Consider the following 15,199-nt stretch of genomic DNA (forward strand, 5'->3'; position numbering starts at 1 on the left):
GGGAAACCGTACGAGGAGCGGCTGGAGTCCCTGGGTTTGTTCAGCTGGAGCAGAGGAGGCCGAGGGCAGCCCTCATGGCGCTCTGCAGCCCCCTCTCGGGGGGGGGGGGGGGCAGGGCTGGTCTCCCCGAGGGAACGGCAGGGAGATGTGCCAGGGGAGGGTTAGGCTGGGCGTTAGGGAAAGGTCCTTCCCCCAGAGGGTGGTGGAGCCCTGGCACAGGCTCCCCAGGGAGGCATCACGGCACCAGCCTGGCGATATTAAAGAAGCACTTGAACAAGGCCCTCAGAGACACGGTGTGAATTTGGGGTGTCCTGTGCAGGGACGGGAGCTGGGCTCGATGGTCCTTGTGGGTCCCTTCTAGCTCAGGACGTTCCGTGATTCTGTAAAACCCCCCACCCTCAAACCAGAAGAAGCCCACCCCCAAAAAAACACATACTCTGTTTGCTCGGGCACCCCCAGCCCGAAGGCCTCTCTGCCTCACCTGGAGCTGTCAGAATTGCTTCCTGGGAAGAGGTACTTCCACAGGAGTATCATATCCCATGAGTGTATATATAGCATACAACCTTTGGAAGTTTCATTCAAAAATGTTAAACAGCAAAACCATGGCCAAGGTAATAAAGAGGAAATAAAATAACAAAAGATAAGCAATAGTAGACTTCTGAGTGGCCAGGGGAGAGGGGAAATAACAATGAATATGTCATATTAGTGTTGTTGAATTAACCACAATTTCACAGGGGCAAGCCTGTGAAATGGTTAATGCCTTTAGCTTTATAAAGCTGGTGTTTGGTTTGAATTGTTTGGGTTTTTTTTTCCTAATGATACTTTGATCTTTTGATTTCAAACTGTGGCTCAGCTGTGATTGAAGCAAAGCCCTCTCCTGTGTAAAGGGGATAGGGGCTTTGCCTGTTCTTCGGATGAAGGTGTGGGATACTTAACTCGGAGAGTCCCCTAGTGGAAATGCTGCTTATACTGGCCCAACAGCTATTTTGCTGTGTATCTCAAAACGATTTTCCAGGCAAATAAGCTATCCAAGGAAAAAGCTTGCTTTGGGGCTTTTGTTGACCTTTTTATAGCCACCGTTGGGCAACAGTAACTCGCCAAACTTAAAAAATAAATCAAGACAAGGTGTCACAACTATTAGATTTTTTTTTTGACTACCTGGAGTTGAGCAGGTAGTCCATCAGGTTCTTTTGAGACACCATTTAGCACTTTCACAGTATCTTTGGGGGGGGTTGTGTGTGTGTGTTGGTGAGTTTGCATCAGTGTAGCCCTGAGCTTTCTTTTGGTGTTTCCACAATTTTCCAAAACACAACTAAATAATAGTTAACACTAATTTAAGTAGTAGTAAAGTGGCAAACTTATTCCTGTCGGTCTAGCTGTTTTCTCTGACACCAAGGAAACTCACCAAATGGTTTCATTTCTCAGTCTATAATCTGAATTATTTGTGTATCCACTGTTAATTTTATATTAGTGGGACCTGTGACTATGTTTCAAAATGGGCCCTTAAACCTTCACATGTTCCAAATTTCCTCTGCTTAAAATGGAGACTATTATGTAAGATATATCTACAAATATAATTCTTTCAGGGCAAGATAGACTTTCATCTCCCTGTCACGTCAATTAGACGACTTCAGTTCCTTGAGTTGTTGGACTGGGAGATAAAAAGTAGTGCGGTTCTTCAGAACTGTGATTGGAGGTTTTGCAGTTTTTATTGTTGTTATTTTTTCCTAGCACAACTTACTGAGGGCAAAAAATGGGTTACGTTGTCAGTGCTTAAAAATCTCAACGATATTTTTACATCTTGCAGAGATATTTTGTAGTTGATCACTTAGTACTAATGTTATTTTAGAAGTCTTATTTTGGAGTTGGTTTGTATTTTCTTACATTACAAGACTGTTTAAACATTTCAATTTCTTAATAGATGCTTCACACTTCTGGGCAGATGGCATTTTTTGGAGGGGATGTCAGCTTTGCTCTGTGCATTAGCTAACAAGGTTGTAACTGGTTTGAAAATGCAACATGTTTTATGATCGTTGTTTTTGAAACACAGTCAACTTCTGTTGTCCTAGAGCTGTAGTAAAGCTGTAGAATCCTGAGTGTATTCCTGAGCTTTTTTTCTGCCTTTTTTTTTTTTTCACATGGCAGGGCATTGCACTTTCATCTGCTACTAAATCATCTTCAGCTTAATAAAAAGTTGTAATATTGCTGCCCACTCTACCTAGATTTGGAGACCTGACAGGCTCCTACAGGAAATTTAGTTTTATTTTATTCCAGGTTTAAAAGAGATATTTGTGCATATACAATTTTAGTTCTCTTTTTAATTATTATTAACTTTTGGTATCAGATCTTTCACTCTGAAGAGCAGACTGTGATCTGATCTGTTTGAGAAAGAGAAAGCTTAAAAAAGGGTTGTGTTTTCTTTTTTCCAATTATTTCAGTTCTGTTTTGAAAATAAGTCCTATCATGTCCAGAACAAGAAAATGGAAGTTTCCCATTCTTGCATTCCTGTCTTTATATGATGAGCTTTGGCAAATCATAGATCTCTGTCATGTGGCCTAAAAGAATTTTTTTAAGAGGTGGGATAATAGTGATTTCCTTACCAGTATTGGTAATTAAGTTCTGTAAGAGAGAAGGAAGAGATGCAGATTTGCCTTTCCATAACTTTTTTTTTTAGAAGTCAATGTGGCTTATTAGCAACCAGGATCAACAGCCAATTTTTATTTGCAATTCTATTACCATTACTGGTAATAAGTATATTATAATATCCTGATAAATTACCTTTTTTCTATATAAATATATATGTATAAAATAAATAATAATATTTTTTAAAAGGTATTATTACCAAATCTGCAATTGGCAACCAATACTAGCCAGGAGCTGCTGGAGGACATACTTAATTTGCAGACAGTTCTTAGAGAAATGTGTCAGGATGTCAGGTTCTGTGTTAGCTTGCGTTGTTATCCCATCACCTCCTCTACAGTGGAGCTACTCCTGTTTTCCACAGATATGGCCATGGTGATCATCTGGCTTCACACGTATAATACTACATTCAACCTCAGCATCCAGCTGTGCCACAGATTCATAGTGGCAGTGGAGAACGCTGGTTTGCTAAGGAACTGTTTGAGAATTGCTAAGAAATAATATGTTGGTATTTCAACTGCTGCAGCTCTGATGTTACCTCATTATTGAATTGCCTTTTTGACTAAGTTCTGAACATCCAAAGTATTGGTTTCCAAGCTTACTGTCTCCTTCATTCTTTCATTGTGCTATAGTCTCTGACAGTAACTTAGAAGCCTGCATTTATTTAAGCATGCATATCTGCACATTTCCAGCAGATGGCAAGATATTCCTAGGCAACTGTCTGCAAACAGTTGTATATACAATGCTTACAAGTACTAGTTCTTTATTTTAATGCTGCAGGCTGTTGAGAACTGTTCTTTAAAAATTAGTTTAGAGGGAAAAAGTTATTTGCGGTTAATGAGAGCATTAAGCAGAAGTAGAATCATAGAATCATTAAGGTTGGAAAACACCTCTAGGACATCAAGTCCAGCTGCCAACCCAACACCCCCAGGCCTCCTAAACCATGTCCCAAGGTGCCACGTCTACACAGTTTTTGAACACCCTCAGGGATGGTGACTCCCCCGCCTCCCTGGGCAGCCTGTTCCAGTGCCTGAGCACTCTCAGTACAGAAATTGTTCCTAATATCCAATCTAAACCTCCCGTGACAAAGCTTGAAGCCATTTCCATCGTTCTAGCATAGTAACTTGGGAGAAGAGACCAACCCCCAACCGCACTACAACCTTCTTTCAGGTAGTTGTAGAGAGCGATAAGTACTGCTTCCGTTGTTGGATATTTGTATTAATGTCTATTAATCTCACTCCAGTGAAAGTTTTTTCTAGCTGTATTTTTCTTTTTAAAATTCTAAAAGGCATTTGCTTCTTAAAGAATTTGGGAACTCAGAATACACAATACAACTGTTCTAGTGCCTCTAACAAGAACGTAGTAAACTTTATCTCCTTTTTTTAGTTGGTGTCTTGAAAGAAACAGACTGTTGTTGCATAGGAAAACTGTATTGTAGGGATACACATTCCTTGCTGTCTTGGGCTATTGTTCTACAATAATTTGTCCTGCATGCTTAAAAAAATGAAGCACCTAAATACCTCACTGAATCCATGAATAAAACCAAAATAATTTATTCCAAGCTTCACGTGAAGTAGTGTATTTTAAGCTTTTCAGTGAAAGAAATAATATTCAAAAGCCTCTTAGAGCATTTTCTCTACATGCACCACTCAAAAAAACAACTAATTGTTAAATATAATTTTATACAGTATAGCCAGGAGGAATTAAGAATATTTCTGGATTGAAAAGTTATCTAGCTTGGTGAATAGTGTAAAAATAATTTGATATCACAGGTGTAGTAACTAGTATTTTGGCAGAAATATCTATAAAACTAGGAGAAAAAAAAAACAACGTACAATTTTTTTTCCATTTGTTTTTAGGTCAGAGGGAACCATTTTCTCTTCAAGCTGGACTTCAACATAACCAAGAGACAGAAGCAAATTTTATCTTGTCATCTTTACTCATCGTGCTTAAAATCTGTAAGTAATGCATGTTTTTTTAAGGTACCTACTGCACCTGAAACTGATTGTGTGTATTGAGTTATAACTCTTGTGCCTGTTTTTTCCACTGTGCATTTGCCTCTTTCTGACCTACTGATAGATGCATTTGTCTAATAGAAAAGCTTTTTAACTTTTCCAAATATCTCCAACCTCTCTTTCAAAGTAATCTCAGCAGTTCTTTTTTCACATTTTGATGTACAGATCTGTTTGAGTGCTTGTGCTTTATATTAACCTATTGTTATTCTGCCAGCGGCAGCTGCTGCAAAAAGGAAAAAAAGGTGTATCCTAATGCTTACCCATTCATACTGTGTATTTCCACCTGTACAAGTTGGTGTTGTAAAGATAAGTACAGATCCAAGAAAAGTGAGTCTGTGAATCCAAACTACAAATGATGGAAGAGAGATTTAAAGATGGTGCTGGGTGTTTTGGTTGCACAAAAGAAACCTTAGCCAATTTATAGCCATTAAAAATAATGGTTTTGCTTAGTAGAATGCAATAAGCTATGTTTTGTATTTCAGCACATGAAGTTCATGCAGTTAGCTTAGTGAACAAATATGGTGGTTTATTCTTGTGAACGGTACTTTTTGGTTAAAACAAGTCACAAGTGGGGCAACTCTCTAAATATTTATGAAGTACTTATGCAGCATCAGCATTGAGATATTTACTATATTAAAATGTTCATTTAACAGAGAAAGGGTTATAATATTAGATGAGGAGTGGTCTGAAAGAATCATAGAATCATTAAGGTTGGAAAACACCTCTAGGACATCAAGTCCAGCTGCCAACCCAACACCCCCAGGCCTCCTAAACCATGTCCCAAGGTGCCACGTCTACACAGTTTTTGAACACCCCCAGGGATGGTGACTCCCCCACCTCTCTGGGCAGCCTGTTCCATATCACATAAAACATAATTGAGAATCATCACAGAAAAGATGGTTTATTGACTAGCAAGGTTTATTTTTTTTCTGCAGCTCAGATCACAAAATTAGTTTTGTCTGATACTCTTGAATCCCAAGGTTCGAGGAACCAAAGGATCTTGACTGAAAGGGATACCCTCACTCACTAAGGAATCATTTTGGGAATAAAAGAGAATTTTTCAAGAAAACTTAATGGTACACACAAAAATCTGCTAGAATGTCTCAAGATAGTTCAAAGTTAGTTTTGCCAATATACCATCAGATGACCAGTGGTTGACTAAAACAGGCATGCTTGTAGATTGCTCATTATTTTGAGATTCTCATGTTGAAGTGCTTTGCCTTCACCTTTAAGACTTAATTATACATTAGTTTAGAAAGTCTATCTGATAACAGTATCCCAGATCCTAAAAGGGAAAAGCCCTGCTATTTGACCCAGTGAGGACTACTGAGCTGAATCTTTAAAGTGCAGTTGTTTAGTGCTCATCCCAGGAGGAGAACTGCAGATGACTGAGAGAAGCACTCCAGGGCTGCGGTTAAGATGTGAGTGGGAGGCAAAGGCGCTACTGGACTGAAAGCATAACACGAATTATCAGTCGTAGCTAGGAGGCTCTTAGCTCACTGTCACTGCCAGTTGATCTGTCTCATCTCCAGAGCAGTCTCTCTGGCTTACAAAAGGCTTTCCTTTGAAAGAAATGTATCTCTTTACAAGCAAAGATCAAAGGCTACATATTTGTTATGATTCATTTTATTTCACAGGTGAGGAATTCAGCAGAGATTAATTTAGCAGAGGTCCTACAAGAACCTCTGTCCTTGCAGTTTGGGAACTATTGTTGCTATATTGATGTTTACATCTTCCCTTTCCAAAAGTGTAAGAAACAGGGAGGAAAAGCTCTCTGTTTTAATTCTGATAGTTCAATGAACACATGAAGTTGTGTAATTAATCAGCAAGTGGCTTAGCTATAGGACCTTCATTGCTTAAATGAGTAAAACTATTGGGGATGTTCCTACTGTTGAAGGCTGTTGAAGAATCATTGCACTATATGGACTCCTCATGGAATAGTTTATGTACAAAGTTATTCTTACAAATTTAGACAGAAAGATATAGAGTTGTAAGATTTTAAACCTGATGACTAGGTGGCAGGACTTGCAGATTTTTCTACCTTTTCTTTGCTGAAATTACTTTTCTTTTTAATTGCTTTATTGATAAAGTACTTGTATATTTCTGACAAGGTTGACCAAAATAAATCCTTCTCCTTTTCTCCCTCCTAAATGCTTCAGTTAAGACATCATTATGACAACCAGTTCCTAAAGGCAATTGTTGAAAAAAAGGGGGCAATCAGTACTAGTTTTACCTCAGTAGGAGAAGACAGGTATCCTATTATTACTTGAATTTGTGACTTAAGGTCTTCAGGTATATTAGGACCTGTCAACTTCCCAAGGTTTTAAAGATTTAGTAGGGATTAGAGTGATGATTTGAGACTATGGACTAACCAACAGATAAGTGGAGAGAGACTGCTACTATCTTCAAATATATGTGAAATGTGAGTAACCAGTTCTGTGTCGCTCTAGAATGAAAGTGCAGCCCCACACAATGTCGTCTTTAGCAGATCAAACCAGCAACATGTGCAGACACACAGGCTGCTCTTCATCCTACTTATTCTTTTTTTGCCAAGCAAGAGACAAGCTATTGTTTCTATTGAAATCGATGGCAGTGAAATCCTTCAATCCAATGGGAATGAATCTGGGCCAAATGCCACTAAGTTTGGATAAAAATTATAAGGCAAAGCATTAATATATTTGAGCATAAACTGGACTAAAGCATATATCCTACATAACATCAGAAATCACCATGGTAATTCTTGGCAGATTTATTTGCTGGATTGAATATTAGTGTTTTTCTAGCCCGTGTTAAAATAGACAAAATGAATAATGTTTCAAGACTATTTTAAGTCAACACCTCCCTTACTTGTCTCTCTTATATAAGATAGAAGCACCCAGAAGCTAACTCACTTTTGTAGACACCACGTTAACCAGGAGGATAAAGAATTCTACGGGTAGCCCAAGCTACATATGTTTAAAAGCAAATAAAACCAAACCTCTATGCTTCTGTATTTATTTTCAGGATATTTAAACAATCTGTCTCTGCAGAAACACAATTTTTGTCTGCTTTCCTTTTGTATATATTTGCCAGCACATAATCCACTGTAAATCATAGGGGCTCATTTCTTTTTGCTGCATAACCTGGTCCTAATCCTTTAGAAAGCAATGATCCCTCTTCTGAAAGGTAACAGTGAAAGAAAAGTGGGTGCTTCTACCAGTGAAGACATACAGTTGTCCTTTCAGAGGATGGAAGAAAATGGTGAAAATTTTAAACAGAAAGAGACATAACCCTGAGGATCAAGTTTTTACCTTGGCTCCTCAAGAATCCTCTTTTTATTGCTTTCCCTGGACCAGACTTAATTGTGCTGTCCTAAATTCTCAATATTGGTCCAGCCAGCATTCAGTTTGATTGCAAGACAGGCATTCTTAGTTCAAAACATTCCAAATCCAAGAAGCGCTTGATGGATCCTTCAATAATCATGCACAGAAATAACCATTGTAGGCAATCTGAAAATAATCATAGCTGACATATTAAATGTTTCTTCTTTATAAAGTACAGGTTCCATTTTAAAATACTATATGCGCTATGGTTTATAAACAATATCTAGAATCCTCCTGTCTTTTTTATATATATCCATATGAGCTTCTATATATACAAGTTGTATACACAACCTGGAAAGATGAGGGTAGGTTAATCTTAAATATATCTATAAAAACATAGCAAGTTTCAGATGTACAGAAATAGAGCTTTTGTATTTGTCAAACTCTGAAAGAAATCTAGCAATAAAGGGAGAACAGTCTGGATGGACTATTACAGCAGATGTTTTACAGGTTACTCTGTATTTTATCATTCAATCTTTATTTGATCTTAAGACTGTAGTAGCTGTCATACTGGAATAGTTCAATGGCCTATATATTATTTTGCCACTTCCAGCTATGCCTGTACCACACACATACCCCTTCAAGCCAGCCAATTATTCATTGCTATGTAGAGAAAAAAAACTGTCCTTTCCCCACCTGGTAATCCAATGCATGAAAATTGGGAGTTTTGTGATATTTGTGCTAGCAAAGGTAATTCCCAGTGCTGCTTTTGTTTGGGTTACTTACCCAATAAGCAACTGATGCAAACCTGTTATTTGTTAGTAGCTTATGTTACCTGATGACTATGTTACAAGGTGTTTGGGCCAAAATGATGATGATCAGAAGAGCCAGTTTAAGAGCATGGAGAATTTGAGGAATGCCTTAAACTATCATCTTCCTTCTATTGCATATACAGGGTTATCAGTGCATGGTGCAAGAGAATGAAACGGGAGAAAAAGTGTGTTTGTGTGGGAGCATGCTGGTTAACTTATGAAATGATCAAGGGTTGAGTTTCTTGCCTTTTATGTAATATCTGTTGGAAGGTACAAAGGTTTGTAAATCAAGACTTTTAGTCTCACTGATTTTCAGACCCATGTGATGAGATTATATTAGTTTTGCCTAGTATGTTCTAGTGCCGAAGAGAAAGAAAATTTCCTCTTTTTTCCAAAGTAAGAAATACTTTTCAAGTGAAAAAAAGGGAAAGATAACTGAGTATCAAGTGAAATAGAAGTATTGCAAGTGTTAAAGGATACATTTCCATAACAGCTGTGATTCCTTTCACAGCTGTTAAATTCCCAAAGCTACTCTGGATCCAACTCTATCCGACCAACTTGCTACTGTATCTCCTTACTTACACAGTAGCGATATGCCATTTATTTCTGCTACTGCTTTGCCAGTTGAGTTTTTAAAGTTCTTGGGATAAGTATTATCTCTCAAATATATCTTGAAAATCCCAGTAAGCTAGAAACTGTGATATTACTGGGGACCTTTTGTAATAAATAATTGTATTATGTATTATTAGTTACATGGTAGGAACCTGATCCCACTGGCTCTTTAAGTGCCAGGCTTTCCACTGCAGTTGTCATGGATCCTGTGAACATGAACGTTTGAGTTTGTGACTCTCAGGTCTTGAAAGACTGGCTTCCCTTACCTTTATTTCTTCTTACATCAAGTAGTTAAAAAAAAACAACCACAAAACAAAACAAGCCCCCACACCACCTCCCATCTATTTGCAATAAAGCAAACTGAGCCAACAAATTAAGGAATGACACTGTAGAGTTACCTTTCTATTCAATAAAATACTGCATCCTAGTGCAAAGGAAGCATGGAAGGCAATAGTTTGTTTATGAAAGCTCCCAAGGGGCATGAGGTATATGAGGAATCTTCTTACCTTAACCAGAAGATAATTGTTCTCAACTGGTTAATGTTTTACAGTTACTACAGGAATATAAAAACTGTTTAAAAGCAATCAGGAAATAAAGAATGCTTAGTCAGTTTTGTAGTATAAATATTTTTTCACATCCCCTGTCCATTAATGTGTCTGTAGGACACTCTCAGAAATCCTTTTCTTGTCAGGTGAAATCTGGACTGGTTGCAGGGCTAGTTATTGTTGAGCAACTTAGTTTCAAGGCCTGAGAAATATTTGTTACCTATTTCAAATACTTGTTACCTTTCTGAGCACCTTTCTCGTTACTATCTTAAAGTATTCCGATTAAGCATTTAAACAGTTCTGAAAAGATAAGTTAAAATATTTTTGGTAAACCCCCTCACGGAAATTTCATAGGGTTTGTCTACACGAGGAAGTTCTCTCATTAGTTTGGGTGCTCTTTTCTGTGAGAGCTGAAGTGACAGTACCAACAAAGAGAGCTTGTGAAACTAATTTGGTTAAATAGGTACAAATTTTTTTTGTGCAGATGAGACCTAGAAGTATAAAAGCACTTTTCTTTTGTTTGTAATATTGTCTGTCTTTGCCCCACTTGAGAACACAAAGAAAAGTGCTTCTAAGTGCTGAGTGTTACTGATTTCAGTAAAAGATGCACATACTCAGCAACTCTAGGACCGACTTTATACCAAAAGGAGGAGATTGGACACTGGGCTAGAGGGGTCTTTTATTCAGTGGAGTTAGTCCTATGTATTGGTTGGTCCTAAATCTAGAGTGCTCTAGGGTGAATCTAGAGGTTTCGGGTACCTCAGAAACAAGGGATATTTGGATTTCTTTTTTTTGGACCAATCTTTTTGCGGAACAGTGAACACCCGATAACATCTGATTAGTTCTGTTGGTGCTATATTTTCTGGCAGCCTGGGCTTGACTGTCTCCTCCAATTTGTTTTTACTGTGCAGGACTTAGTAAAAGGAATCGCCATGACATAAAGCTGGTCTAAGGAGAGAGCAGATCCCTAATGCATTATGTAACGATGGGCTTAGATACTGAAATTTATTTCACTGAAGACACAAGTTAAAAAGGCAGAAAGAGACAGTGCCTTTCTAATTTCAGTTACCAAATCCATCCAATTACCAAATTTTTATTCAGTTCTCATTAAGAAGGAATTAGCTATATATGTTTGTCACATAGATTACATGCAGTATTGTTATAACATCAAACAAGCTTTCAAACCTTGCAAGCGTTTTAAGCTGCTATAATAAGGCATGAGGGAGTTCCTTCACATTTTTTTTTAAATAAAAATATTCTTAGTAACTTCCAATAAGCTTTTTGTTATCTATTCTGCTTCATAGACAAACATGCAGGGGTGCCTATTTCCTCCTAATGTGAAGTGCTTTCTTAGGTTAATGACTCTGAGTAGTTAAAATCAGAGCAATCGTTTTAAGTGTTTTGTTGTACCAACAGTAAAAGCCTCATTGAGTTAAATTGGATTCACTACATTATCCATCAGAGTAGCAAATGGGTTAAGAACCAATGTGAGACCTTTTACTTTAACTTGGATAAGTGCTTTCATTTTTACCCAGACTCAGGGCAGACATTTCTGTATATTAGCCTCTTAATAGTGCTGTCACTGCAAGCATTACGTTCAAAAAAAATCATGCAGTATCTTGCTCTTCATCTTGTGCTTTCCAATTCTTTTCAACCTCTTGAGGCAGCAACAGCTATTTTTTAACATAAATACAGCAGTCTGCATCAGAGCCCCACAGAAAGCACTCGTGAATGCAGGATGGTACTTTCTCTGCTGGTCTCAAGGCCAAAGCAGAGTTTTACAAGCCCTTGGGCACTGAATAGGCAGGATTTCATTATGAGATTTAATCTCTGAGTTTATTTTGATTTCCGCCAAATGCATTTTATCTTCCAGCTCAATAGTTGGAATCTCTATTTTGTCCGTTTATAGAAGCTCCAATTTCTGTATAGCTGCATTTTATTAACACTTCACATTTAGAATGATTACATTAACACATATCCCACTCTTTTTATCACAGACACACCAGTCCGTAGAGCAGTACTCTAGATTGCTGAAAGGAATACAAATGCTTTCAGGTACAGCATGGAAGAAGTGCCTTCTGCTCTGCCACATACTTTTTTTTTTTTGGCTCTCCTTGATGCTAGTATAACCCATCCAAAGTCAGCATTCAGCTGACATCAAATCTGGTTTATTTCTGTTTGTTTATGAAATTAGAGTTGACTAGGGCATCGTCTCTAGATGTTAGTATATCTAAAGTATTAATGTCTGATGATTTTTAAGTATGATGATTTTAAACTGGGGCAGGGAGGAGGAAGTACAGCACATCCAAAAGTACAGAAGATTCAAATTTATGCAAAACTCCAATCATTACACCATACTCCTGCACTGAAGTTTCTCCTTAGAAGAGTTTGAATGGCATCTGACTTTTCTATTTCTGGCTCTGGAAACAGATTTAAGAAAATCCCACTCTTCATGATGGAGGTGTTTTGTCTTGTGCTACTCATGCAAGTGCAGTAACAGTAGCTGAAACACCTGTTCTCCCCTCTGAGTCACCTTCTTCCTGGAATGGACACAATTGCCATATGTATGCTCACGGTGCACATTTCTGACTGCCTGCAATGTTTTGAGAATTTTTTTTCCCCCCATTATTTAATGTTCTGTCTACAACATTGTGTTAGTCTCGCGTTCTGGCTTTGGTTTCTTTTGAGGAAAAGATTGCTGCCACCTTTTACTTTGATCAGTCACAACTGAGCTGTGTACCTTGTAGATCTTCAGTCAAGCTACAGAAAAATTCATTGAATAAATCTTCTGAAGAAGTCAGCAGGGCATGCAGCCTCTGATTGTCTCCCAGATGGAGAAACAACTAATTTTGTCCAGTAACCCCATGTGATCACTCAGTTGGCTTCAGTGTAAGGAGTTATGTCAGCTGCACAGTTACAAACTATTGCTGCTGAAGTAATTAGATTAGACATTGCCTGTATAATATCTGCAGCCACCTTCTTGCTAATTACTCTAAATAACCAGCCACTGCACACTAGAGGGACTAGGTTAATGTTTTGTCCTCTGCTTTTTAATAACTTTAATTCCAAAATCATGGATTATTTTCTTATGATTTACACCACACAGGAACTTGCTGTGAGTGTTTCTTCTGCTGAATTTAGTCAATAGTGTCACTCTTAGCAGTAGATATTGGCCCAGACAGGCAATGTAATAAAATAATAGCTAGAGGAACCAGGAGGATACAAAAAGGTTAGACTCTGCTTTCACAACAGTAGTTCATCTACTGATTTTGAAACAAAGATTATTTCTGATTTATGCAAGTGTAACAAGAAGAATAAGGTGCTGTGGCCTTTCTAAAGGGAGTAGTACTGTTCAAAGCACTCAGCAGAATATTTCAGACTTGCCTACCGTCTTGACTTGCCCATGGAAGTGCATCATCCAAGAATTACATTTAAACTTCTGATGCTTCTGAGGCCAGACAGGAATTAAATCAGGTGTAAACTGAAAAAACTCAGTTTTAAGCTGAAAGGAGAGGTAGAAAGGGGAGTTAAGATGTGTCAAGGACCTGACACAGGATCATGGAAAAAGCAACTACTTATTAAGGAAAAGGCATTGTAAAGTCATACTTCTGCTGTTCTTATTCCACTCTGCACTTAATCATGATATAAAACAGTAAGAATGATTCAGAAGAGAGCAGGCTGAACTTCCATTGGGAGAAAGTGTTTATGACCAAATACATGTATTTCTATAATGGACCATTTCATCAACATCAGGAAAACCACCAAGAAAAATAAAGTAGAAAGAGGAGAAGCAGAAGGAAAAGGAGAAGCCTAATTCCCTGCATGTATTGAAGGAGATGCAGAACTTCATTAGCTTTCTGGATAAGGTGAAAGTTGAGTGATACTTTGCTTTAAGTCAGTGTGTGAGACTCTCAGGAACTATGGTAAATAGCACCACATAAGTACTAGTTGGATGCACTTACCTAGTTGGAGGATAAGAGTTTCTGTCTCTCCTGAAGTGTTTTTCTTCCGTAAATCTCAAAGATATAGGAAAGAAATTAGTATCATTACATCACTTTTGCATATGGTGCAGTGAAATGACTTAATTAAGATTGACCCAACAAGTCAGTGGCAAGATCTTGGAGCAGAATCCGGGTGTTTCAGTCCAGGGCTAGACGGGTGAGAACTTTGTGGAACAATTACAGCTTGATGTCAGTTTGCACTTTCCAGCACACTGCTGGAAAATAGTTTTTCCATTACAACTCAAACTAAAGACTGAGATGAACCTAAGCCTGACTTATAATGGGAGCATATTTTCTATTATAGCTCAGTTCAGGATCATTATTTTTTTCCTCAGAGCAGTCTCTTACTTCAGTGATAGTGAAAAAAATCTTATTCTAAATTATAAATCTGTGTTAAAATGCTCTATCTTTCAGTGCTGGTCATATGAAATCAAAGCATATGTGCACACACTCCACTGCGATTAAACGCTTGTTTCATCCTTATTGCAATTGCAACTATTAATCATCAGCCACTACATTCAAGATCCCAATCTTCAAAGCCCAGCGCAACTCTTATCTACATCTTTGACTTGTTTAATCTCGCACCTCCCCTTGCTCCCTTCCATCACAGCTTTCAGCCACTTGCTTTGCATCCTTCTTTCTCTCCCTCTTTCATGTCGTATTTTCTTTTGTGTCAGTCTTCTCTATATTTGAAACAGCCTCTCACTTTCAAGGCAACAAAATCCTTAAAAAAAAGGTCTCTTTTGAAGTGTCTTACATTGGTTTCCTAACCTAGCAATATTCCAGTTGTTTTAATCCATATCCCAATATATTTGCTGTGGAGTTTTAAAGAGATTAATTATGAAATTTGTATTTGTTGTCAATACGCATTCATTTGCTGAGTTCACTGGAATTATTTACAGAACAAAGTGTTCTTTTGCGTGAGTTGGGTGAGAGGATGTAGTCCTGAATTAAGGAGTGTGTAAGAGTACCCACAAATTTCATTGACAAATAATGGAAGTGAAGAGGCCTAACATATTAGGTCAGCCTCTGAATAAAAATGGTAAAAATATCAAAAGCAACTGCGTAACTTGAAGCCATTTGACTTTTTTTACTTCACTCAGCTATTTAGAGATAGATGCAAAAAGGATATTTTCAGAGGCACACATGGTAGACTCTCACTGAAGATGAACAGACTGAATTCTAAAGTCCTTCCTGAAAATGGAGTCCGAGTTCCTTCGTTATCAAGCACCTTTAAATTTTTTTGCAATCCAGCATAGAAATCCTGAGCTT

The 15,199-nt window shown here is 37.9% G+C and overlaps 1 protein-coding gene across 1 annotated transcript in view; it reads left to right on the forward strand.

Annotated features, from left to right (window-relative positions):
• The window catches only part of CFAP74 (cilia and flagella associated protein 74), a 95,466-nt gene that overhangs the window by 654 nt on the left and 79,613 nt on the right, over window positions 1-15,199 (forward strand). The window contains exon 2 of the mRNA XM_064470124.1: window positions 4,500-4,598. The gene's annotated coding sequence lies outside the window, so the exon portion shown is untranslated. The remainder of the gene's footprint in view (window positions 1-4,499; window positions 4,599-15,199) is intronic.

This window comes from Phalacrocorax carbo, chromosome 20 (genome assembly GCF_963921805.1).
Source record: "Phalacrocorax carbo chromosome 20, bPhaCar2.1, whole genome shotgun sequence".
Taxonomy (NCBI): Eukaryota; Metazoa; Chordata; class Aves; order Suliformes; family Phalacrocoracidae; genus Phalacrocorax; species Phalacrocorax carbo.